This window comes from Heptranchias perlo, chromosome X (genome assembly GCF_035084215.1).
Source record: "Heptranchias perlo isolate sHepPer1 chromosome X, sHepPer1.hap1, whole genome shotgun sequence".
NCBI classification, from domain to species: domain Eukaryota; kingdom Metazoa; phylum Chordata; class Chondrichthyes; order Hexanchiformes; family Hexanchidae; genus Heptranchias; species Heptranchias perlo.
The window spans coordinates 16024720-16050528 of NC_090370.1; the positions used below are offsets into that span (position 1 = coordinate 16024720).

A 25809-nucleotide genomic window follows, 5' to 3' on the forward strand; every position below is an offset into this window, starting at 1 on the left:
CCAACAAGAGAGAGTCTAACCACCTCCCCTTAACATTCAACGACATTACCATCGCTGAATCCCCCACCATCAACATCCTGGGGGTCACCATTGACCAGAAACTTAACTGGACCAGCCATATAAATACTGTGGCTACAAGAGCAGGTCAGAGGCTGGGTATTCTGCGGCGAGTGACTCACCTCCTGACTCCCCAAAGCCTTTCCACCATCTACAAGGCACAAGTCAGGAGTGTGATGGAATACTCTCCACTTGTCTGGATGAGTGCAGCTCCAACAACACTCAAGAAGCTTGATACCATCCAGGACAAAGCAGCCTGCTTGATTGGCACCCCATTCACCACCCTAAACATTCACTCCCTTCACCACTGGCGCATCGCGGCTGCAGTGTGTACCATCTACAGGATACACTGACACAACTCGCCAAGGCTTCTTCAACAGCACCTCCCAAACCTGCGACCTCTACCACCTAGAAGGACAAGGGCAGCAGGTACATCGGAACAACACCACCTGCACGTTCCCCTCCAAGTCACACACCATTCCGACTTGGAAATATATCGCCGTTCCTTCATTGTCGCTGGGTCAAAATCCTGGAACTCCCTTCCTAACAGCACTGTGGGAGAACCGTCACCACACGGACTGCAGCGGTTCAAGAAGGCGGCTCACCACCACCTTCTCAAGGACAATTAGGGATGGGCAATAAATGCCGGCCTTGCCAGCGACGCCCACATCTCATGAACGAATAAAAAAAAATGCCCTCCAGACATATGGCCAAAATGCAACAGGAGGCAGCGGGGGACGAAGTCAATGCCAGGCGCACAGCACCATGAAAATGGATGCAGTGCAGGAAGAAGTTCAATGCTTTGACACGGGTGGTCAAGGTGAGTGAGGTCAACTGTCAAGTGGTGTCTCCTACCAACTACACCACTAGCCGCATCCACTGCTCCACGGACTACACCTCCCCATCACCCACATACCAACAAACTCTTTCCATCAGTACTCAACTCTTCCAATCAGATGCTTCCTCTCACCCTTACACATTACCAGTGTTGCAAGCCGCCCACCCACAACTCACAGGCCAGACACACTGGCAGCTATTCAACCATGACAGGCACATCACCCAGGCACACATCCCGCTTTCTTGCAGAAGAAGGTGGCACATATCAGGAGCCAGCAAGTGGCAGTGGTATTTAGCCCCTCGAGCCTGTTCCACCATTCAATGAGATTATGGTGGACCTGTGATCTAACTCCATATACCCACCTTAGCCCCATATCCCTTAATACCCTTGGTTCACAAAAATCTATCAATCTCAGATTTAGAATTCACAATTGAGCTAGCATCAACTGCCATTTGCAGAAGAGCGTTCCAAACATCTCCCATCTTTTGCGTGTAGAAGTGTTTCCTAACTTCACTCCTGCACGTCCTGTCTCTAAATGTTAGTCTACGTCCCTGCGTCCTAGTATTCAAATATAGGTGACCTGCAAAAACAGTTATAAATTTATTGGCAGCCAGAAGCAATAATCCAGCCACTGACCTGTAAATCCTACATGGTCCCTTTAAATAGCTCTGGTCGGGGGGTCCTCCAGGCACTCTATGACATGTTCAGATGGTCGTGGTTTAAGACTGTGCATTGAGTTGAGCGTTAAGTGCCAAAATGTTGTCTATCACTTTAAATCAGCGGTGCACACTGATTGTATCCATTTTCTCCCTCCTTTACATGCTTCTGGCGTTCGGTATTTGCGCATGTGCTTACTCCTATACCAAGATGGCGTCCGGTGCACATCACCCTGGAAATGTGTGTGTACAGCCAAGCCGCCATCTTTGATGTTCGAGAGGAAACAACAGGGGCTACACGGCCCAATTTAGTGCCCCTAGTAGCTGGTCTATGGCCCATCTGTGCGCCCCTTAAGTGGCCATGCATCATGTAGGTTGCTTGTTCAATATTATGTGTGAAACCCTTTGATGATATGATTGTGCCAAGAGTGTCAATTATAAGTTGCCCCCTGAATGTGTTCTCAGTTGGAATATGGGCCTGCATGACGAGCAATCGAAGAGCTTTAAGGTTGTGTGAGGGCTTGGTGTGCACCAGCAGTAACTGTGGAACAAGGTACATAACATCTTGTGGCATGAATGCTTGCAGTATATACCTGGTAAATAGTACCAGCTTCCCTAAAGTGTGCCACCTTTATTTTTATCTGTTTCTACGTTGTGCAGGTCCTGTACACAGCATTGATCCTGGATGCCACCTTGTGCTCTGAAATGCAAAGCAGGACAACCCGCCACACACCCGCCTCTTGCAGCATCTCCACTTGACCAGACATCAGACAGGGGTCTAGACGCAGTGTTGCTCCATCACTTGCCTACTGACTCCATTTCTTGCCTCCACCTTTATTTTGCCATCCCTTAGGTTTTGCAGCCATTTCTAGTTCGCCCTTTCGAAGGGCTGCAGCTACTTACTTATTCCCCCTTTAAGTTTAGACTGTAACCCTTAAAGGGTTTAAGACATGCACAATTTCTTGCCCCCACCTTTTGGCAAGCCCAAGTGCCTAACAAGAGCCTGAAGCTGAAGTAATTGGGGATGACCTTGGGAAATCCTGAGGTTGGCCCATTGCTGTACTGACAAGCATTAAGCTCACTGCTCCAAAGTCTTACAGGTTCAGCATACACATTGGAAAACCCACCTTCTTAATCTATGAACTGGGAAACATAGAAAGGATTCCCTTTTAAAATAATTGTGGACCTCTATCTCAGTGCCTGTGTAACTCCTTCCCCCACCGCTAGCAAAGATTTGGAGCGAAAAATGTATCATTTCTTACATTCCTTTTAATTGTTCAAGGTGATGGAAAATGGCTTCCATCCACATGTGACCATTGGTTGGTTGAGAATGAGACGAGCATCCATTTTGTGACCGGCACCGGAGGAGGCCACAACCCAAAACACGTGGTCTGAGGCAGATATGAGAAGGGGATTGATATCAGCCCTAGGTGAGAGGCACATCTATGTAAAGGTGTCTCAGGTGCTATTTAACATAATTAATCAGTTCTGCCTTACTTTCAGTAACCTCAATGGGAGGGGATTGAGGTCGAGGGACACCAGCTGCAAATGGCAGGAGGTTGTTTCAGCTTCTGCGAGAGTGTGCAGAAGTTCTGTAAAGAGTGGAAATCTTCCATAATGAAGCAGCTGGAGTTGTCTGGTTTATCTTCTATATTCTAGGGGCAGAAAATGGAGCCTGGACCAGGAAGTCGGGAGGGTCACAGATGTCTTAATGGGCACAAGCCTGAGCGTCTTCGTTTTGCCACGTTTTCAGAAAGCTATTTTTGAGTTTCAATAGTTTGCATGGTAAGGTAAGGCTCTGTTGAATGGCACTGCTCCTAAAGGAAAGAGCTTCCTCGAGGTCAACTTTGGGCAATGGGCATAGTGTGTGGGCTGCTGGTTTCCACTTCCTCTCACAGTTGTCAAATGATCTGGACAGTAATCCGTGCATGTTTGAGATGATAACGTTCCAAGAGCCTGGTCTGTTGCTAAAATTGGCTACACTATTGTTTATTTATCTAGAAAGTGTTACACTGCAGGAGACTGGGCTGAACTCTGTGCGCAGACACATGCATTTCCTGTCCTGCAAATAGCATTTTTTTCCTATAACGTTATAGAACCTTCCCCCACACTGTTTTATTGCATGTGTTACTGTAATGGGATACGTACTGTGCTTTGTTGCCGGGGACTCCATGTAATGCAAGTTTTATTGTTGGTCTTTGAACTTGAGGACGGGCACTACTGATTTAACGGGTAAGATTACTTAGTACCAGTCGCTGCAGAGAAAAAAATGGGCTTGAGAATTTTTAATCTCCGCTGACTTAACAAAAATCTTTATTTTACCCAGTATGCTGCCACACACACTATTTTGTAGTTGGTGTTTTAGGAAAGACTCAGCCCACTCATTTTTAAGTGTTACAATGTTTTCTGGTTTAATAACTTGCCTATAACTTCTTGAATTGTTTCAAATTGATCGCAAACGGGCGTCCACTGATGCCGTCGCCCAACTGTGCCAATCTGCTCCTGTCGACAATAATCTGTGCAGTGCTTTTTATTCTGTGCCTCAGTTCTGTGTCTTTTTTGTGTGTCTCCCTCTCATTTCAAGTCCTGTATCAGCTTAGCTCAGTGGTAGCACTGAGTCAAAAGGCTGTGAACTTGAGCCCATGATCTAGGCTGACACTCCAGCGCAATACTGAGGGAGTGCGGTACTGTTGGAGCGGCCGTCCATCGGATGAGACGTTAAAGGTTCTCTAACACCATTGGAAGAAGAGCAGGGAGTCCTGTTCTCTGAGCTGACATTCACCCTTCAACCAATGCCACCAAGAACAGATCGACTGGTCATTCATTTCATTGCTGTTTTGGGACCTTGGTGTGTGCAGACTGGCTGCTGTTTTTGCCGACAAAATAATAGTCACTACTTTTTTTTTGAAAAAGGAGTCCATTGGCTGTGAATATTTTGGATGTGTGAAAGACACTGTCCTTTCTTTCTTTCTCCATCTTACCTTTCCTCACCTTCTTCCTCCTCTTCCCCTTTTTGTCTTCAGTGAAGTGTATCTTGGGTTATTTTCTATGTATTTAGAGGAGGCATGATTATTTATTGATGAGAACACCCCATGGGAAAGGGACAATGATAGGATATCTATGGATCAGGGGTACCATGGGCGCTGTTCTTAGGGAGTTTTTTGAGCATCCAGGGAGAGCAGGCAACTCTGAATTTGTGTAACAATCCAAAGATAATCAAAAAAGTTAAGGTTGGGGAACATCTTGGAAATAGCGACTATAACTGAATTAGGTATGGTGTCCGACTCGCCGTGGTTAAGCACAACAGGACAGAGTATTGATTTTAGGAAGGCTGACTATGGGGAATGAGGAGGCCGTTGATGGATCTGGACCTAGGACAGATTGTTAGAGGGCAAAGCTGGGAAAAGAAGTGATATACTTTTAGATGCACAATGCAGGAATTACAATGTCAACCTAGATCAGTAGGCAAGAAACACAAAAGGAATAATGCAGGCAACAAGAGAGGGAATGCAAGGAATACGGGCAAAATGTGGCCAATTTACATCGCAAGTCACTGGAAAAATAATTAGAATACGCCTCAGCGAGCATAGCGGGGGCTTGGGAGCTCTGCGGCTAATGAACAGTTAAGAATTCATTTCAATTGTTGATTTCTGCAGAAATTCCAACCTTTAGATTGTAAATCTGTGGGAGTGTAATGTCAATTATAGTTAAAAATAATAATTTAATTAATCTCTAATCCCAGCATATTGTTTATTTTCCAAATAGAGTTGGTTGAATTCTTTATAAAAGTTGCATTCTATCTCTGCTGTCTGGAACTCGCACCAAATCGAATTCATGAAAACACAGCAGTACCCAATTCGATGAGGTTGCTGCCTCCGGCCAACAATTATTTATATCCGGCAGCAAATTACTAAAAGATATAAACAGGGACCAATATTGAATAAATATTGTGACAAGAACAAACAGTTCTTTGCTAACTCTCACACTATATCACGAGGCTATGGCTGGGAGCTGTGGATTTTAAGAGTATTGTACTTCACCCGTGATTGACATCAGAAAGCGATTTCAGAAGCAATGCAGAAAACAGTCATCCGAAGAATTCGCATTCGCTTTACATTAAACCTTCAAAAATATGGGCTCTGCTTTGATCAATCTGGTGAAGAAAATTTAGAATTGAGATAGCAACTGTATTATAATGCCCAGAAGCGATGTTTTTTTTCCAAAAAATATACTTTATTCATAAAATTTGCAACAATACATACAATACAATTGTCATATCACATTTCAAACGTAAACAATACAGATTATACAATTTGCAGTCTACATCAAGTACAGTTCAATGAACGCCTTGTACATAATGACAGTCCATGACATTCTAGGGTGCCTCATTGCATTACATTAGGAACATAGGAACAGGAGCAGGCCATTCAGCCCCTCGTGCCTGCTCCGCCATTTGATAAGATCATGGCTGATCTGTGATCCAACTCCATATACCTGCCTTTGGCCCATATCCCTTAATACCTTTGGTTGCCAAAAAGCTATCTATCTCAGATTTAAATTTAGCAATTGAGCAAGCATCAATTGCCGTTTGTGGAAGAGAGTTCCAAACTTCTACCACCCTTTGTGTGTAGAAATGTTTTCTAATCTCACTCCTGAAAGGTCTGGCTCTAATTTTTAGACTGTGCCCCCTACTCCTAGAATCCCCAACCAGCGGAAATAGTTTCTCTCTATCCACCCTATCCGTTCCCCTTAATATCTTATAAACTTCGATCAGATCACCCCTGAACCTTCGAAACTCTAGAGAATACAACCCCAACATTCAATACAGATTATTGATTACAGATTCATTACAGGAACATTACAGATTCATTACAGGTACATTACAGATTTGTTACAGGTACATTACATCAATTTGAATTTTACATTCTGCCATAGGGTTTTTTTTCCCTGATTGCAGCCCCTCGGTATACAATGGCGGGAAGGCTCTAAACGGTTGCCCTTCCCAAACGATGTTGCCTTTTCGAAACGTGTTCCTGTTTTCATTCCTGTGCACTCACCCCATCCAGCGCCATTCTGCAATGTTCTCAGTGCCTTTAACTTAGCAAACTCGATCTCAAATGGAGGCGGAGCTTTGATTATTAGCTATTTCAGAGCGGGAAGAAGCGGAGTGGTGCAAAAACCTCAGGAAATTTTGGCGCAGCGCAAGGAATGGCCTGAGTCACTCACGCCATAATTTAATGGTAATAATAATGGCATGTATCGGAGATGCAGCGTTACTATGGCGACACTTAACAGCAAGTAACGGCCCAATGTAAAAAGTACATCCGGAGGAAAGGGGGACTCTGAGAAACATAGCCATGAGGAGGTGGGATTAGCCCATTGTGGCTAGCCTGAACACATTGGGTAGAATTTTCTGAGGCCCTAAACCAGCGGAAAGCAGCTCATCAGAAAGCCATGAGCACGCTGCCAGCAATCTTCTGTCTAGAAACATTCCTCCCTTTCTTTGTGTCTGTGTTCAAGGAAAAAGTCACTGACACCTTAGAAGTGAGGTTTAATGTTCCAGGAAAGGAAGAGGGAATTTTCAGAACAAAGCAACTAGCAATAAAGAAGTGACAAAAATGTTGCAGAGGATAAGGACCATGAGGTCACTGGCCAGCACACAAGGGGACTTAAAGGAAATGACTGACAATATTAGTCATGTTCTGGTGGAGATCTTCAGGGAATCATTAGAATCAGGAGTTGGAGAGAAGCGAACATAAAATGAGAGGACACAAGGGAACATTGTAAAACGGGCGAAAGGACTGTCCTGGAAATATGGACCAGTCAGCCCGACATCAGTCATGGGTAATGTGTTGGAGGTCATCTTGAAGAGGGGTATCACAAAACATCCGGAGGAATATGGAGTCAACAAGGGGAACTGATCAGGACAAAGCTGTTCGAAATGATTGAGCAGGATGAAAGGAACGCTGTGGATATTATTTACCCAGACTGCAGCAAGGCTTTTGATCCAGTGCCCCAGGGGAGGCTGCTTTGCACGGTGGAAAGGTCCTGATCAGACAGGCAGTTATCAAAGTAGATTGGCAAATGGCAGCATTAAATAAGACAGGGTGGCAGGGAAGGGAATGGAGAGATCAGATAGAATTACTGTACAAAGAGGGGAGGGGAATGGACAGATCAGATAGAATTATTGCACACAGAGGGGGAGGGGAATGGACAGATCAGATAGAATTACTGTACACAGAGGGGAGGGAAATGGACAGATCAGATAGAATTACAACACACAGAGGGGAGAGGAATGGACAGATCAGATAGAATTACTGTACACAGAGGGGAGGGGAATGGACAGATCAGATAGAATTACTGTACACAGAGGGGAGGGGAATGGACAGATCAGATAGAATTACTGTACACAGAGGGGAGGGGAATGGACAGATCAGATAGAATTACTGTACACAGAGGGGAGGGGAATGGACAGATCAGATAGAATTACTGTACACAGAGGGGAGGGGAATGGACAGATCTGATAGAATTACTGTACACAGAGGGATGGAGAATGGACAGATCAGATAGAATTACTGTACACAAAGGGGGGAATGGACAGATCAGATAGAATTACTGTACACAGAGGGGAGGGGAATGGACTGATCAGATAAAATTACTGCACACAGAGGGATGGAGAATGGACAGATCAGATAGAATTACTGTACACAGAGGGAGGGGAATGGACAGATCAGATAGAATTACTGTACACAGAGGGGAGGGGAATGGACAGATCAGATAGAATTACTGTACACAGAAGGGAGGAGAATGGACAGATCAGATAGAATTACTGTACACAGAGGGGAATGGACAGGTCAGATAGAATTACTGTACACAGAGGGGAGGGGAATGGAGAGATCAGATAGAATTACTGTACACAGAGGGGAGGGGAATGGACAGATCAGATAGAATTACTGTACACAGAGGGGAGGGGAATGGACAGATCAGATAGAATTACTGCACACAGAGGGGAGGGGAATGGAGAGATCAGATAGAATTACTGTACACAGGGGAGGGGTATGGACAGATCAGATATAATTACTGTACACAGAGGGATGGAGAATGGACAGGTCTGATATAATTACTGTACACAGAGGGGAATGGACAGATCAGATAGAATTACTGTACACAGAGGGGAGGGGAATGGACAGATCAGATAGAATTACTGTACACAGAGGGGAGGGGAATGGACAGATCAGATAGAATTACTGTACAGAGGGGAGGGGAATGGACAGATCAGATAGAATTACTGTATACAGAGGGGAGGGGAATGGACAGATCAGATAGAATTACTGTATACAGAGGGGAGGGGAATGGACAGATCAGATTGAATTACTGTGCACAGAGGGGAGGGGAATGGAGAGATCAGATAGAATTAATGGACACAGAGGGTAGGCGAATGGACAGATCAGATAGAATTACTGTACACAGAGGGGAGGGGAATGGACAGATCAGATAGAATTACTGTATACAGAGGGGAGGGGAATGGACAGATCAGATTGAATTACTGTGCACAGAGGGGAGGGGAATGGAGAGATCAGATAGAATTAATGGACACAGAGGGGAGGGGAATGGACAGATCAGATAGAATTAATGGACACAGAGGGTAGGCGAATGGACAGATCAGATAGAATTACTGTACACAGAGGGGAGGGGAATGGACAGATCAGATAGAATTAATGGACACAGAGGGGAGGGGAATGGACAGATCAGATAGAATTAATGGACACAGAGGGTAGGCGAATGGACAGATCAGATAGAATTACTGTACACAGAGGGGAGGGGAATGGACAGATCAGATAGAATTACTGTACACAGAGGGGAGGGGAATGGACAGATCAGATAGAATTACTGTACACAGAGGGGAGGGGAATGGACAGATCAGATAGAATTACTGTACACAGAGGGGAGGGGAATGGGCAGATCAGATAGAATTACTGTACACAGAGGGGAGGGAAATGGACAGATCAGATAGAATTACTGTACACAGAGGGGAGGGGAATGGACAGATCAGATCGAATTACTGTACACAGAGGGGAGGGGAATGGAGAGATCAGATAGAAATACTGTACACAGAGGGGAGGGGAATGGACAGATCAGATAGAATTACTGTACACAGAGGGGAGGGGAATGGACAGATCAGATAGAATTACTGTACACAGAGGGGAGGGGAATGGGCAGATCAGATAGAATTACTGTACACAAAGGGGAGGAGAATGGACAGATCAGATAGAATTACTGTACACAGAGGGGAGGGGAATGTACAGATCAGATAGAATTACTGTACACAGAGGGGAGGGGAATGGACAGATCAGATAGAATTACTGTACACAGAGGGTAGGCGAATGGACAGATCAGATAGAATTACTGTACACAGAGGGGAGGGGAATGGACAGATCAGATAGAATTACTGTACACAGGGGAGGGGAATGGACAGATCAGATAGAATTACTGGAGACAGAGGGGAGGGGAATGGACAGATCAGATTGAATTACTGTGCACAGAGGGGAGGGGAATGGACAGATAAGATCGAATTACTGTACACTGGGGGGAGGGAATGGACAGATAAGATCGAATTACTGTACACAGAGGGGAGGGGAATGGACATATCAGATAGAATTACTGTACACAGAGGGGAGGGGAATGGAGAGATCAGATAGAATTACTGTACACAGGGGAGGGGTATGGACAGATCAGATATAATTACTGTACACAGAGGGATGGACAATGGACAGGTCTGATATAATTACTGTACACATAGGGGAGGGAACGGACAGAGCAGATGGAATTACTGTACACAGAGGGGAGGGGAATGGACAGATCAGATATAATTACTGTACACAGAGGGGAGGGAATGGACAGATCAGATAGAATTACTGTACAAAAAGGGGAGAGGAATGGACAGATCAGATGGAATTACTGTGCACAGAGGGGAATGGACAGATCAGATTGAATTACTGTACACAGAGGGGAAGGGAATGAAAAGATCTGTTAGAATTACTGTACACAGAGGGGAGGGGAATGGACAGATCAGATAGAATTACTGTACACAGAGGGGAATGGACAGATCAGATTGAATTACTGTACACAGGGGGGAGGGGAATGGACAGATCAGATAGAATTACTGTACACAGAGGGGAGGGGAATGGACAGATCAGACAGAATTAATGGACACAGAGGGGAGGGGAATGGACAGATCAGATAGAATTAATGGACACAGAGGGGAGGGGAATGGACAGATCAGATAGAATTAATGGACACAGAGGGGAGGGGAATGGACAGATCAGATAGAATTAATGGACACAGAGGGGAGGGGAATGGACAGATCAGATAGAATTAATGGACACAGAGGGGAGGGGAATGGACAGATCAGATAGAATGACTGTACACAGGGGGGAGGGGAATGGACAGATCAGATAGAATGACTGTACACAGGGGGGAGGGGAATGGACAGATCAGATAGAATTACTGTACACAGAGGGGAGGGGAATGGACAGATCAGATAGAATTACTGTACACAGAGGGGAGGGGAATGGACAGATCAGATAGAATTACTGCACACAGAGGGGAGGAGAATGGACAGATCAGATAGAATTACTGTACACAGGGGGGAGGGGAATGGACAGATCAGATAGAATTACTGTGTACAGAGGGGAGGGGAATGGACAGATCAGATAGAATTACTGTGTACAGAGGGGAGGGGAATGGACAGATCAGATAGAATTACTGTGTACAGAGGGGAGGGGAATGGACAGATCAGATAGAATTACTGTACACAGAGGGGAGGGGAATGGACAGATCAGATAGAATTACTGTACACAGAGGGGAGGGGAATGGACAGATCAGATTGAATTACTGTACACAGAGGGGAGGGGAGGGGAATGGACAGATCAGATAGAATTACTGTACACAGAGGGGAGGAGAATGGACAGATCAGATAGAATTACTGTACACAGAGTGGAGAGGGGAATGGACAGATCAGATAGAATTACTGTACACAGAGGAGAGGGAATGCACAGATCAGATAGAATTACTGTCCACAGAGGGGAGGGGAATGGACAGATCAGATAGAATTACTGTACACAGGGGGGGAATGGACAGATCAGATAGAATTACTGTGCCCAGGGGGTAGGGTAATGGACAGATCAGATAGAATTACTGTACACAGAGGGGAGAGGAATGGACAGATCAGATAGAATTACTGTACACAGAGGGGAGGGGAATGGACAGATCAGATAGAATTACTGTACACAGAGGGGAGGGGAATGGACAGATCAGATAGAATTACTGTAGACAGAGGGGAGGGGAATGGACAGATCAGATAGAATTACTGTACACAGAGGGGAGGGGAATGGACAGATCAGATAGAATTACTGTACACAGTGGGGAGGGGAATGGACAGATCAGATAGAATTACTGTAGACAGAGGGGAGGGGAATGGACAGATCAGATAGAATTACTGTACACAGAGGGGAGGGGAATGGACAGATCAGATAGAATTACTGTACACAGAGGGGAGGGGAATGTACAGATCAGATAGAATTACTGTACACAGAGGGGAGGGGAATGGACAGATCAGATAGAATTACTGTCCACAGAGGGGAGGGGAATGGACAGATCAGATAGAATGACTGTACACAGAGGGGAGGGGAATGGACAGATCAGATAGAATTACTGTACACAGAGGGGAGGGGAATGGACAGATCAGATAGAATTACTGTACACAGAGGGGAGGGGAATGGACAGATCAGATAGAATTACTGTACACAGAGGGGAGGGGAATGGACAGATCAGATAGAATTACTGTACACAGGGGAGGGAATGGACAGATCAGATAGAATTACTGTACACAGAGGGGAGGGGAATGGACAGATCAGATAGAATTACTGTACACAGAGGGGAGGGGAATGGACAGATCAGATAGAATTACTGTACACAGAGGGGAGGGGAATGGACAGATCAGATAGAATTACTGTACAGAGGGGAGGGGAATGGACAGATCAGATAGAATTACTGTCCACAGAGGGGAGGGGAATGGACAGATCAGATAGAATGACTGTACACAGAGGGGAGGGGAATGGACAGATCAGATAGAATTACTGTACACAGAGGGGAGGGGAATGGACAGATCAGATAGAATTACTGTACACAGAGGGGAGGGGAATGGAGAGATCAGATAGAATAACTGTACACAGAGGGGAGGGGAATGGACAGATCAGATTGAATTACTGTACACAGAGGGGAGGGGAATGGACAGATCAGATAGAATTACTGTACACAGAGGGGAGGGGAATGGAGAGATCAGATAGAATTACTGTACACAGAGGGGAGGGAAATGGACAGATCAGATAGAATTACTGTACACAGAGGGGAGGAGAATGGACAGATCAGATAGAATTACTGTACACAGAGGGGAGGGGAATGGACAGATCAGATAGAATTACTGTGCACAGAGGGGAGGGGAATGGACAGATCAGATAGAATTACTGCACACAGAGGGGAGAGGAATGGACAGATCAGATAGAATTACTGTACACAGAGGGGAGGGGAATGGACAGATCAGATAGAATTACTGTACACAGAGGGTGGGGAATGTACAGATCAGATAGAATTACTGTACACAGAGGGGAGGGGAATGGACAGATCAGATAGAATTACTGTACACAGAGGGTGGGGAATGTACAGATCAGATAGAATTACTGTACACAGAGGGGAGGGGAATGGACAGATCAGATAGAATTACTGTACACAGAGGGTGGGGAATGTACAGATCAGATAGAATTACTGTACACAGAGGGGAGTGGAATGGACAGATCAGATAGAATTACTGTACACAGAGCGGAGGGGAATGGACAGATCAGACAGAATTACTGTACACAGAGGGGAGGGGAATGGACAGATCAGATAGAATTACTGTACACAGAGGGGAGGGGAATGGACAGATCAGATAGAATTACTGTACACACTGGGGAGGGGAATGGAGAGATCAGATAGAATTACTGTACACAGAGGGGAGGGGATTGGACAGATCAGATAGAATTACTGTACACAGAGGGGAGGGGAATGGACAGATCAGATAGAATTACTGTACACAGAGGGGAGGGGATTGGACAGATCAGATCGAATTACTGCACACAGAGGGGAGGGGAATGGACAGATCAGATAGAATTACTGTACACAGAGGGGAGAGGAATGGACAGATCAGATAGAATTACTGTACACAGAGGGGAGGGGAATGGACAGATCAGATAGAATTACTGTACACAGAGGGGAGGTGAATGGACAGATCAGATAGAATTACTGTACACAGAGGGGAGGGGAATGGACAGATCAGATAGAATTACTGTACACAGAGGGGAGGGGAATGGACAGATCAGATAGAATTACTGTACACAGAGGGGAGGGGAATGGACAGATCAGATAGAATTACTGTACACAGAGGGGAGGGGAATGGACAGATCAGATAGAATTACTGTACACAGAGGGGAGGGGAATGGACAGATCAGATAGAATTACTGCACACAGAGGGGAGGGGAATGGACAGATCAGACAGAATTACTGTACACAGAGGGGAGGGGAATGGACAGATCAGATAGAATTACTGTACACACTGGGGAGGGGAATGGAGAGATCAGATAGAATTACTGTACACAGAGGGGAGGGGAATGGACAGATCAGATAGAATTACTGTACACAGAGGGGAGGGGAATGGACAGATCAGATAGAATTACTGTACACAGAGGGGAGGGGAATGGACAGATCAGATAGAATTACTGTACACAGAGGGGAGGGGAATGGACAGATCAGATAGAATGACTGTACACAGAGCGGAGGAGAATGGACAGATCAGATAGAATTACTGCACACAGAGGGGAGGGGAATGTACAGATCAGATAGAATTACTGTACACAGAGGGGAGGGGAATGGACAGATCAGATAGAATTACTGTACACAGAGGGGAGGGGAATGGACAGATCAGATAGAATTACTGTACACAGAGGGGAGGGGAATGGACAGATCAGATAGAATTACTGTACACAGAGGGGAGGGAATGGACAGATCAGATAGAATTACTGTACACAGAGGGGAGGGGAATGGACAGATCAGATAGAATTACTGTACACAGAGGGGAGGGGAATGGACAGATCAGATAGAATTACTGTACACAGAGGGGAGGGAATGGACAGATCAGATAGAATTACTGTACACAGGGGGGAGGGGAATGGACAGATCAGATAGAATTACTGTACACAGAGGGGAGGGGAATGGACAGATCAGATAGAATTACTGTACACAGAGGGTAGGGGAATGGACAGATCAGGTAGAATTACTGTACACAGAGGGGAGGGAATGGACAGATCAGATAGAATTACTGTACACAGAGGGGAGGGGAATGGAGAGATCAGATAGAATTACTGTTCACAGAGGGGAGGGGAATGGACAGATCAGATAGAATTACTGTACACAGAGGGGAGGGGAATGGACAGATCAGATAGAATTACTGTACACAGAGGGGAGGGGAATGGACAGATCAGATAGAATTACTGTACACAGAGGGGAGGAGAATGGAGAGATCAGATAGAATTACTGCACACAGGGGGAGGGGAATGGACAGATCAGATAGAATTACTGTACACAGAGGGGAGGGAATGGACAGATCAGATAGAATTACTGTTCACAGAGGGGAGGGGAATGGACAGATCAGATAGAATTACTGTACACAGAGGGGAGGGGAATGTACAGATCAGATAGAATTACTGTACACAGAGGGGAGGGGAATGGACAGATCAGATACAATTACTGTACACAGGGGAGGGAATGGACAGATCAGATAGAATTACTGTACAGAGAGGGGAGGGGAATGGACAGATCAGATAGAATTACTGTACACAGAGGGGAGGGGAATGTACAGATCAGATAGAATTACTGTACACAGAGGGGAGGGGAATGGACAGATCAGATAGAATTACTGTACACAGAGGGGAGGGGAATGGACAGATCAGATAGAATTACTGTACACAGAGGGGAGGGGAATGGACAGATCAGATAGAATTACTGTACACAGAGGGGAGGGGAATGGACAGATCAGATAGGATTACTGTACACAGAGGGGAGGGGAATGGACAGATCAGATAGAATTACTGTACACAGAGGGGAGGGGAATGGACAGATCAGATAGAATTACTGTACACAGAGGGGAGGAGAATGGACAGATCAGATAGAATTACTGTACACAGAGGGGAGGGGAATGGACAGATCAGATAGAATTACTGTACACAGAGGGGAGGAGAATGGACAGATCAGATAGAATTACTGTACACAGGGGAGGGAATGGACAGATCAGATAGAATTACTGTACACAGAGGGGAGGGGAATGGACAGATCAGATAGAATTGCTGCACACAGAGGGGAGGGGAATGGACAGATCAGATAGAATTACTGTACACAGAGGGGAGGGAAATGGACAGATCAGATAGAATTACTGTACACAGAGGGGAGGGGAATGGACAGATCAGATAGAATTACTGTACACAGAGGGGAGGGGAATGGACAGATCAGATAGAATTACTGTACACAGAGGGGAGGGGAATGGACAGATCAGATAGAATTACTGTACACAGAGCGGAGGCGAATGGACAGATCAGATAGAATTACTGTACACAGAGGGGAGGGGAATGGACAGATCAGATAGAATTACTGTACACAGAGGGGAGGGGAATGGACAGATCAGATAGAATGACTGTGCCCAGGGGGTAGGGTAATGGACAGATCAGATAGAATTACTGTACACAGGGGGAAGGGAATGGACAGATCAGATAGAATTACTGTACACAGTGGGGAGGGCAATGGACAGATCAGATAGAATTACTGTACACAGGGGGAAGGGAATGGACAGATCAGATAGAATTACTGTACACAGTGGGGAGGGCAATGGACAGATCAGATAGAATTACTGTACACAGGGGGAGGGTAATTTACAGATCAGATAGAATGACTGTGCACAGGGGGGAGGGGAATGCACAGATCGGATAGAATTACTGTACACAGAGGGGAGGGGAATGGACAGATCAGATAGAATTACTGCACACAGTGGGGAGGAGAATGGACTGATCAGATAGAATCACTGTGCACAAAGCGGAGGGGAATGGACAGATCAGATAGAATTACTGCACACAGTGGGGAGGAGAATGGACTGATCAGATAGAATCACTGTGCACAAAGCGGAGGGGAATGGACAGATCAGATAGAATTACTGTACACAGAGGGGAGGGGAATGGACAGATCAGATAGAATTACTGCACACAGTGGGGAGGAGAATGGACTGATCAGATAGAATCACTGTGCACAAAGCGGAGGGGAATGGACAGATCAGATAGAATTACTGTGCACAGAGGGGAGGGGAATGGGCAGATCAGATAGAATTACTGTGCACAGGGGGGAGGGGAATGCACAGATCAGATAGAATTACTGTACACAGAGGGCAGGGAATGGACAGATCAGATAGAATTACTGTGCACAGCGGGGAGGGGAATGGACAGATCAGACAGAATTACTGCACACAGCGGGGAGGGGAATGGACAGATCAGACAGAATTACTGCACACAGCGGGGAGAGGAATGTACAGATCAGATCGAATTACTGTTCACAGAGGGGAGGGGAATGGACAGATCAGATAGAATTACTGTACACAGAGGGGAGGGGAATGGACAGATCAGATAGAATTACTGTGCCCAGGGGGTAGGGGAATGGACAGATCAGATCGAATGACTGTACACAGAGGGGAGGGGAATGGACAGATCAGATAGAATTACTGTACACAGAGGAGAGGGGAATGGACAGATCAGATAGAATTACTGTGCCCAGGGGGTAGGGGAATGGACAGATCAGATCGAATTACTGTACACAGAGGGGAGGGGAATGGACAGATCAGATAGAATTACTGTCCACAGAGGGGAGGGAATGGACAGATCAGATAGAATTACTGTACACAGAGGGGAGGGGAATGTACAGATCAGATAGAATTACTGTACACAGTGAGGAGGGGAATGGACAGATCAGATAGAATTACTGTACACAGAGGGGAGGGGAATGTACAGATCAGATAGAATTACTGTACACAGAGGGAGGGGAATGGACAGATCAGATAGAATTACTGTACACAGGGGGAGGGGAATGGACAGATCAGATAGAATTACTGTACACAGAGGGGAGGGGAATGGACAGATCAGATCGAATTACTGTACACAGAGGGGAGGGGAATGGAAAGATCAGATAGAATTACTGTACACAAAGGGGAGGAGAATGGACAGATCAGATAGAATGACTGTACACAGAGGGGAGGGGAATGGACAGATCAGATAGAATTACTGTACACAGAGGGGAGGGGAATGTACAGATCAGATAGAATGACTGTACACAGAGGGGAGGGGAATGGACAGATCAGATAGAATTACTGTACACAGAGGGGAGGGGAATGCACAGATCAGATAGAATTACTGTGCACAGAGGGGAGGAGAATGGACAGATCAGATAGAATGACTGTACACAGAGGGGAGGGGAATGGACAGATCAGATAGAATGACTGTACACAGAGGGGAGGGGAATGGACAGATCAGATAGAATTACTGTACACAGAGGGGAGGGGAATGGACAGATCAGATAGAATTACTGTGCACAGAGGGGAGGAGAATGGACAGATCAGATAGAATTACTGTGCACTGAGGGGAGGGAATGGACAGTTCAGATAGAATTACTGTACACAAAGGGGAGGAGAATGGACAGATCAGATAGAATGACTGTACACAGAGGGGAGGGGAATGGACAGATCAGATAGAATTACTGTACACAGAGTGGAGAGGAATGTACAGATCAGATAGAATTACTGTACACAGAGGGGAGGGGAATGGACAGATCAGATAGAATTACTGTGCACAGAGGGGAGGAGAATGGACAGATCAGATAGAATTACTGTGCACAGAGGGAGGGAATGGACAGATCAGATAGAATTACTGTACACAGAGGGGAGGGGAATGGACAGATCAGATAGAATTACTGTACACAGAGGGGAGGGGAATGGAGAGATCAGATAGAATTACTGTACACAAAGGGGAGGAGAATGGACAGATCAGATAGAATTACTGTACACAGAGGGGAGGGGAATGGACAGATCAGATAGAATGACTGTACACAGAGGGGAGGGGAATGGACAGATCAGATAGAATTACTGTACACAGAGGGGAGGAGAATGGACAGATCAGATAGAATTACTGTACACAGAGGGGAGGGGAATAGACAGATCAGATAGAATTACTGTACACAGAGGGAAGGGAAATGGACAGATCAGATAGAATTACTCTGCCCAGGGGGTAGGGGAATGGACAGATCAGTTCGAATTACTGTACACAGAGGGGAGGAGAATGGACAGATCAGATAGAATTACTGTACAAAGAGGGGAGGGGAATAGACAGATCAGATAGAATTACTGTACACAGAGGGGAGGGGAATGGACAGATCAGTTCGAATTACTGTACACAGAGGGGAGGGAATGCACAGATCAGATAGAATTACTGTACACAGAGGGGAGGGGAATTCACAGATCAGATAGAATTACTGCACACAGAGGGAAGGGGAACGGACAGATCAGATAGAATGACTGTACACAGAGCGGAGGAGAATGGACAGATCAGATAGAATTACTGTACACAGAGCGGAGGAGAATGGACAGATCAGATAGAATTACTGCACACAGAGGGGAGGGGAACGGACAGATCAGATAGAATTACTGTACACAGAGGGGAGGGGAATGGACAGATCAGATAGAATTACTGTACACAGAGGGGAGGGGAATGTACAGATCAGATAGAATTACTGTGCCCAGGGGGTAGGGGAATGGACAGATCAGATAGAATTACTGTACACAGAGGGGAGGGGAATGGACAGATCAGTTCGAATTACTGTACACAGAGGGGAGGGAATGCACAGATCAGATAGAATTACTGTACACAGAGGGGAGGGGAATTCACAGATCAGATAGAATTACTGCACACAGAGGGAAGGGGAATGGACAGATCAGATAGAATGACTGTACACAGAGCGGAGGAGAATGGACAGATCAGATAGAATTACTGTACACAGAGCGGAGGAGAATGGACAGATCAGATAGAATTACTGCACACAGAGGGGAGGGGAACGGACAGATCAGATAGAATTACTGTACACAGAGGGGAGGGGAATGGACAGATCAGATAGAATTACTGTACACAGAGGGGAGGGGAATGTACAGATCAGATAGAATTACTGCACACAGAGGGGAGAGGAATGTACAGATCAGATAGATTTACTGTACACAGCGGGGAGGGGAATGGACAGATCAGATAGAATTACTGCACAAAGGGGGGGAATGTACAGATCAGATTGAATTACTGTACACAGAGGGGAGGGGAATGGACAGATCAGATAGAATTACTGCACACAGAGGGGAGGGGAATGTACAGATCAGATTGAATTACTGTGCACAGAGGGGAGGGGAATGTACAGATCAGATTGAATTACTGTACACAGAGGGGAGGGGAATGGACAGATCAGATAGAATTACTGTGCACAGAGGGGAGTGAATGGACAGATCAGATAGAATTACTGTACACAGAGGGGAGGGGAATGGACAGATCAGATAGAATTACTGTGCACAGAGGGGAGGGAATGGACAGATCAGATAGAATTACTGTACACAGAGGGGAGAGGAATGGACAGATCAGATAGAATTACTGTACACAGAGGGGAGGGGATTGGACAGATCAGATAGAATTACTGTACACAGAGGGGAGGGGAATGGAGAGATCAGATATATTTACTGTACACAGAGGGGAGGGGAATGGACAGATCAGATAGAATTACTGTACACAGAGGGGAGGGGAATGGACAGATCAGATATATTTACTGTACACAGAGGGGAGGGGAATGGACAGATCAGATAGAATTACTGTACACAGAGGGGAGGGGAATGGACAGATCAGATAGAATTACTGTACACAGAGGGGAGGGGAATGGACAGATCAGATATATTTACTGTACACAGAGGGGAGGGGAATGGACAGATCAGATAGAATTACTGTACACTGAGGGGAGGGGAATGGACAGATCAGATAGAATTACTGTACACAAAGGGGAGGGGAATGGAGAGATCAGATAGAATCACTGTGCACAGAGGGGAGGGGAATGGAGAGATCAGATAGAATTACTGTGCACAGAGGGGAGGGGAATGGACAGATCAGATAGAATGACTGCACACAGAGGGGAGGGGAATGTACAGATCAGATAGAATTACTGTACACAGAGGGGAGAGGAATGGACAGATCAGATAGAATTACTGCACACAGAGGGGAGAGGAATGGACAGATCAGATAGAATTACTGTACACAGAGGGGAGAGGAATGGAAAGATCAGATAGAATTACTGTACACAGAGGGGAGGGGAATGGACAGATCAGATAGAATTACTGTACACAGAGGGGAGGGGAATGGACAGATCAGATAGAATTACTGTACACAGAGGGGAGAGGAATGGAAAGATCAGATAGAATTACTGTACACAAAGGGGAGGAGAATGGACAGATCAGATAGAATTACTGTACACAGAGGGAGGGAATGGACAGATCAGATAGAATTACTGTACACAGCGGGGAGGGGAATGGACAGATCAGATAGAATTACTGTACACAGAGGGGAGGGGAATGGAGAGATCAGATAGAATTACTGTACACAGAGGGGAGGGGAATGGACAGATCAGATAGAATTACTGTACACAGAGGGGAGGGGAATGGACAGATCAGATAGAATTACTGCACACAGAGGGGAGAGGAATGGACAGATCAGATAGAATTACTGCACACAAAGGGGAGGAGAATGGACAGATCAGATAGAATTACTGTACACAAAGGGGAGGGGAATGGACAGATCAGATAGAATTACTGTACACAGAGGGGAGGGGAATTTACAGATCAGATAGAATTACTGTACACAGAGGGGAGGGGAATGGACAGATCAGATAGAATTACTGTACACAAAGGGGAGGAGAATGGACAGATCAGATAGAATTACTGTACACAGAACGGAGGGGAATGGACAGATCAGATAGAATTACTGTACACAGAGGGGAGGGGAATGGACAGATCAGATAGAATTCCTGTACACAGAGGGGAGGGGAATGGACAGATCAGACAGAATTAATGTACACAGAGGGGAGGGGAATGTACAGATCAGATAGAATTGCTGCACACAGAGTGGAGAGGAATGTACAGATCAGATAGAATTACTGTACACAGAGGGGAGGGGAATGGACAGATCAGATAGAATTACTGTACACAAAGGGGAGGAGAATGGACAGATCAGATAGAATTACTGTACACAGAGGGGAGGGGAATGGACAGATCAGACATAATTACTGTACACAGGGGGGAGGGGAATGGACAGATCAGATAGAATTACTGTACACAGAGGGGAGAGGAATGTACAGATCAGATAGAATTACTGTACACAGAGGGGAGGGGAATGGACAGATCAGATAGAATTACTGTACACAAAGGGGAGGAGAATGGACAGATCAGATAGAATTACTGTACACAGAGGGGAGGGGAATGGACAGATCAGACAGAATTACTGTACACAGGGGGGAGGGGAATGGACAGATCAGATAGAATTACTGTACACTGAGGGGAGGGGAATGGACAGATCAGATAGAATTACTGTGCACAGAGGGGAGAGGAATGCACATATCAGATAGAATTAATGTACACAGAGGGGAGGGGAATGTACAGATCAGATAGAATTACTGCACACAGAGTGGAGAGGAATGTACAGATCAGATAGAATTACTGTACACAGAGGGGAGGGGAATGGACAGATCAGATAGAATTACTGTACACAAAGGGGAGGAGAATGGACAGATCAGATAGAATTACTGTACACAGAGGGAAGGGGAATGGAGAGATCAGACAGAATTACTGTACACAGGGGGGAGGGGAATGGACAGATCAGATAGAATTACTGTACACTGAGGGGAGGGGAATGGACAGATCAGATAGAATTACTGTACACAGAGGGGAGGGGAATGGACAGATCAGATAGAATGACTGTACACGGAGGGGAGGGGAATGGACAGATCAGATAGAATTACTGTACACAGAGGGGAGGGGAATAGACAGATCAGATAGAATTACTGTACACAGAGGGAAGGGAAATGGACAGATCAGATAGAATTACTGTGCCCAGGGGGTAGGGGAATGGACAGATCAGATAGAATTACTGTACACAGAGGGGAGGGGAATTCACAGATCAGATAGAATTACTGTACACAGAGGGAAGGGGAATGGACAGATCAGATAGAATGACTGTACACAGAGCGGAGGAGAATGGACAGATCAGATAGAATCACTGTACACAGAGGGGAGGGGAATGGACAGATCAGATAGAATTACTGTACACAGAGGGGAGGGGAATGTACAGATCAGATTGAATTACTGCACACTGAGGGGAGGAGAATGGACAGATCAGATAGAATTACTGTACACAGAGGGGAGGGGAATGGACAGATCAGATAGAATTACTGTACACAAAGGGGAGGAGAATGGACAGATCAGATAGAATGACTGTGCAGAGAGGGGAGGGGAATGGACAGATCAGATAGAATTACTGTACACAGAGGGGAGGAGAATGGACAGATCAGATAGAATTACTGTACACAGAGGGGAGGGGAATGGACAGATCAGATAGAATTACTGTACACAGAGGGGAGGGGAATGGACAGATCAGATAGAATTACTGTACACAGAGGGGAGGGGAATGGACAGATCAGATAGAATTACTGTACACAGAGGGAGGGGAATGGACAGATCAGATAGAATTACTGTACACAGAGGGGAGAGGAATGGACAGATCAGATAGAATTACTGTACACAAAGGGGAGGAGAATGGACAGATCAGATAGAATGACTGTACACAAAGGGGAGGAGAATGGACAGATCAGATAGAATTACTGTACACAGAGGGGAGGGGAATGGACAGATCAGATAGAATTACTGTACACAGAGGGGAGGGGATTGGACAGATCAGATAGAATTACTGTACACAGAGGGGAGGGGAATGGACAGATCAGACAGAATTACTGTACACAAAGGGGAGGAGAATGGACAGATCAGATAGAATTACTGTGCCCAGGGGGTAGGGGAATGGACAGATCAGATCGAATTACTGTACACAGGGGGTAGGGGAATGGACAGATCAGATAGAATTACTGCACACAAAGGGGAGGAGAATGGACAGATCAGATAGAATTACTGCACACAGAGGGGAGAGGAATGGACAGATCAGATAGAATTACTGTACACAGAGGGGAGAGGAATGGAAAGATCAGATAGAATTACTGTACACAGAGGGGAGGGGAATGGACAGATCAGATAGAATTACTGTACACAGAGGGGAGGGGAATGGACAGATCAGATAGAATTACTGTACACAGAGGGGAGAGGAATGGAAAGATCAGATAGAATTACTGTACACAAAGGGGAGGAGAATGGACAGATCAGATAGAATTACTGTACACAGAGGGAGGGAATGGACAGATCAGATAGAATTACTGTACACAGCGGGGAGGGGAATGGACAGATCAGATAGAATTACTGTACACAGAGGGGAGGGGAATGGAGAGATCAGATAGAATTACTGTACACAGAGGGGAGGGGAATGGACAGATCAGATAGAATTACTGTACACAGAGGGGAGGGGAATGGACAGATCAGATAGAATTACTGCACACAGAGGGGAGAGGAATGGACAGATCAGATAGAATTACTGCACACAAAGGGGAGGAGAATGGACAGATCAGATAGAATTACTGTACACAAAGGGGAGGGGAATGGACAGATCAGATAGAATTACTGTACACAGAGGGGAGGGGAATTTACAGATCAGATAGAATTACTGTACACAGAGGGGAGGGGAATGGACAGATCAGATAGAATTACTGTACACAAAGGGGAGGAGAATGGACAGATCAGATAGAATTACTGTACACAGAACGGAGGGGAATGGACAGATCAGATAGAATTACTGTACACAGAGGGGAGGGGAATGGACAGATCAGATAGAATTCCTGTACACAGAGGGGAGGGGAATGGACAGATCAGACAGAATTAATGTACACAGAGGGGAGGGGAATGTACAGATCAGATAGAATTGCTGCACACAGAGTGGAGAGGAATGTACAGATCAGATAGAATTACTGTACACAGAGGGGAGGGGAATGGACAGATCAGATAGAATTACTGTACACAAAGGGGAGGAGAATGGACAGATCAGATAGAATTACTGTACACAGAGGGGAGGGGAATGGACAGATCAGACATAATTACTGTACACAGGGGGGAGGGGAATGGACAGATCAGATAGAATTACTGTACACAGAGGGGAGAGGAATGTACAGATCAGATAGAATTACTGTACACAGAGGGGAGGGGAATGGACAGATCAGATAGAATTACTGTACACAAAGGGGAGGAGAATGGACAGATCAGATAGAATTACTGTACACAGAGGGGAGGGGAATGGACAGATCAGACAGAATTACTGTACACAGGGGGGAGGGGAATGGACAGATCAGATAGAATTACTGTACACTGAGGGGAGGGGAATGGACAGATCAGATAGAATTACTGTGCACAGAGGGGAGAGGAATGCACATATCAGATAGAATTAATGTACACAGAGGGGAGGGGAATGTACAGATCAGATAGAATTACTGCACACAGAGTGGAGAGGAATGTACAGATCAGATAGAATTACTGTACACAGAGGGGAGGGGAATGGACAGATCAGATAGAATTACTGTACACAAAGGGGAGGAGAATGGACAGATCAGATAGAATTACTGTACACAGAGGGAAGGGGAATGGAGAGATCAGACAGAATTACTGTACACAGGGGGGAGGGGAATGGACAGATCAGATAGAATTACTGTACACTGAGGGGAGGGGAATGGACAGATCAGATAGAATTACTGTACACAGAGGGGAGGGGAATGGACAGATCAGATAGAATGACTGTACACGGAGGGGAGGGGAATGGACAGATCAGATAGAATTACTGTACACAGAGGGGAGGGGAATAGACAGATCAGATAGAATTACTGTACACAGAGGGAAGGGAAATGGACAGATCAGATAGAATT

At 45.7% G+C, this 25809-nt stretch overlaps 1 protein-coding gene across 2 annotated transcripts in view; it reads left to right on the plus strand.

The window, feature by feature from the left end:
* The first annotated feature begins 3692 nt into the window (after positions 1–3692).
* Positions 3693–25809, plus strand: part of LOC137307312 (calcitonin gene-related peptide type 1 receptor-like) — a 222752-nt gene continuing 200635 nt past the window's right edge. For both annotated transcript variants that reach the window (XM_067976778.1, XM_067976781.1), the window contains exon 1: positions 3693–3783. The gene's annotated coding sequence lies outside the window, so the exon portion shown is untranslated. The remainder of the gene's footprint in view (positions 3784–25809) is intronic.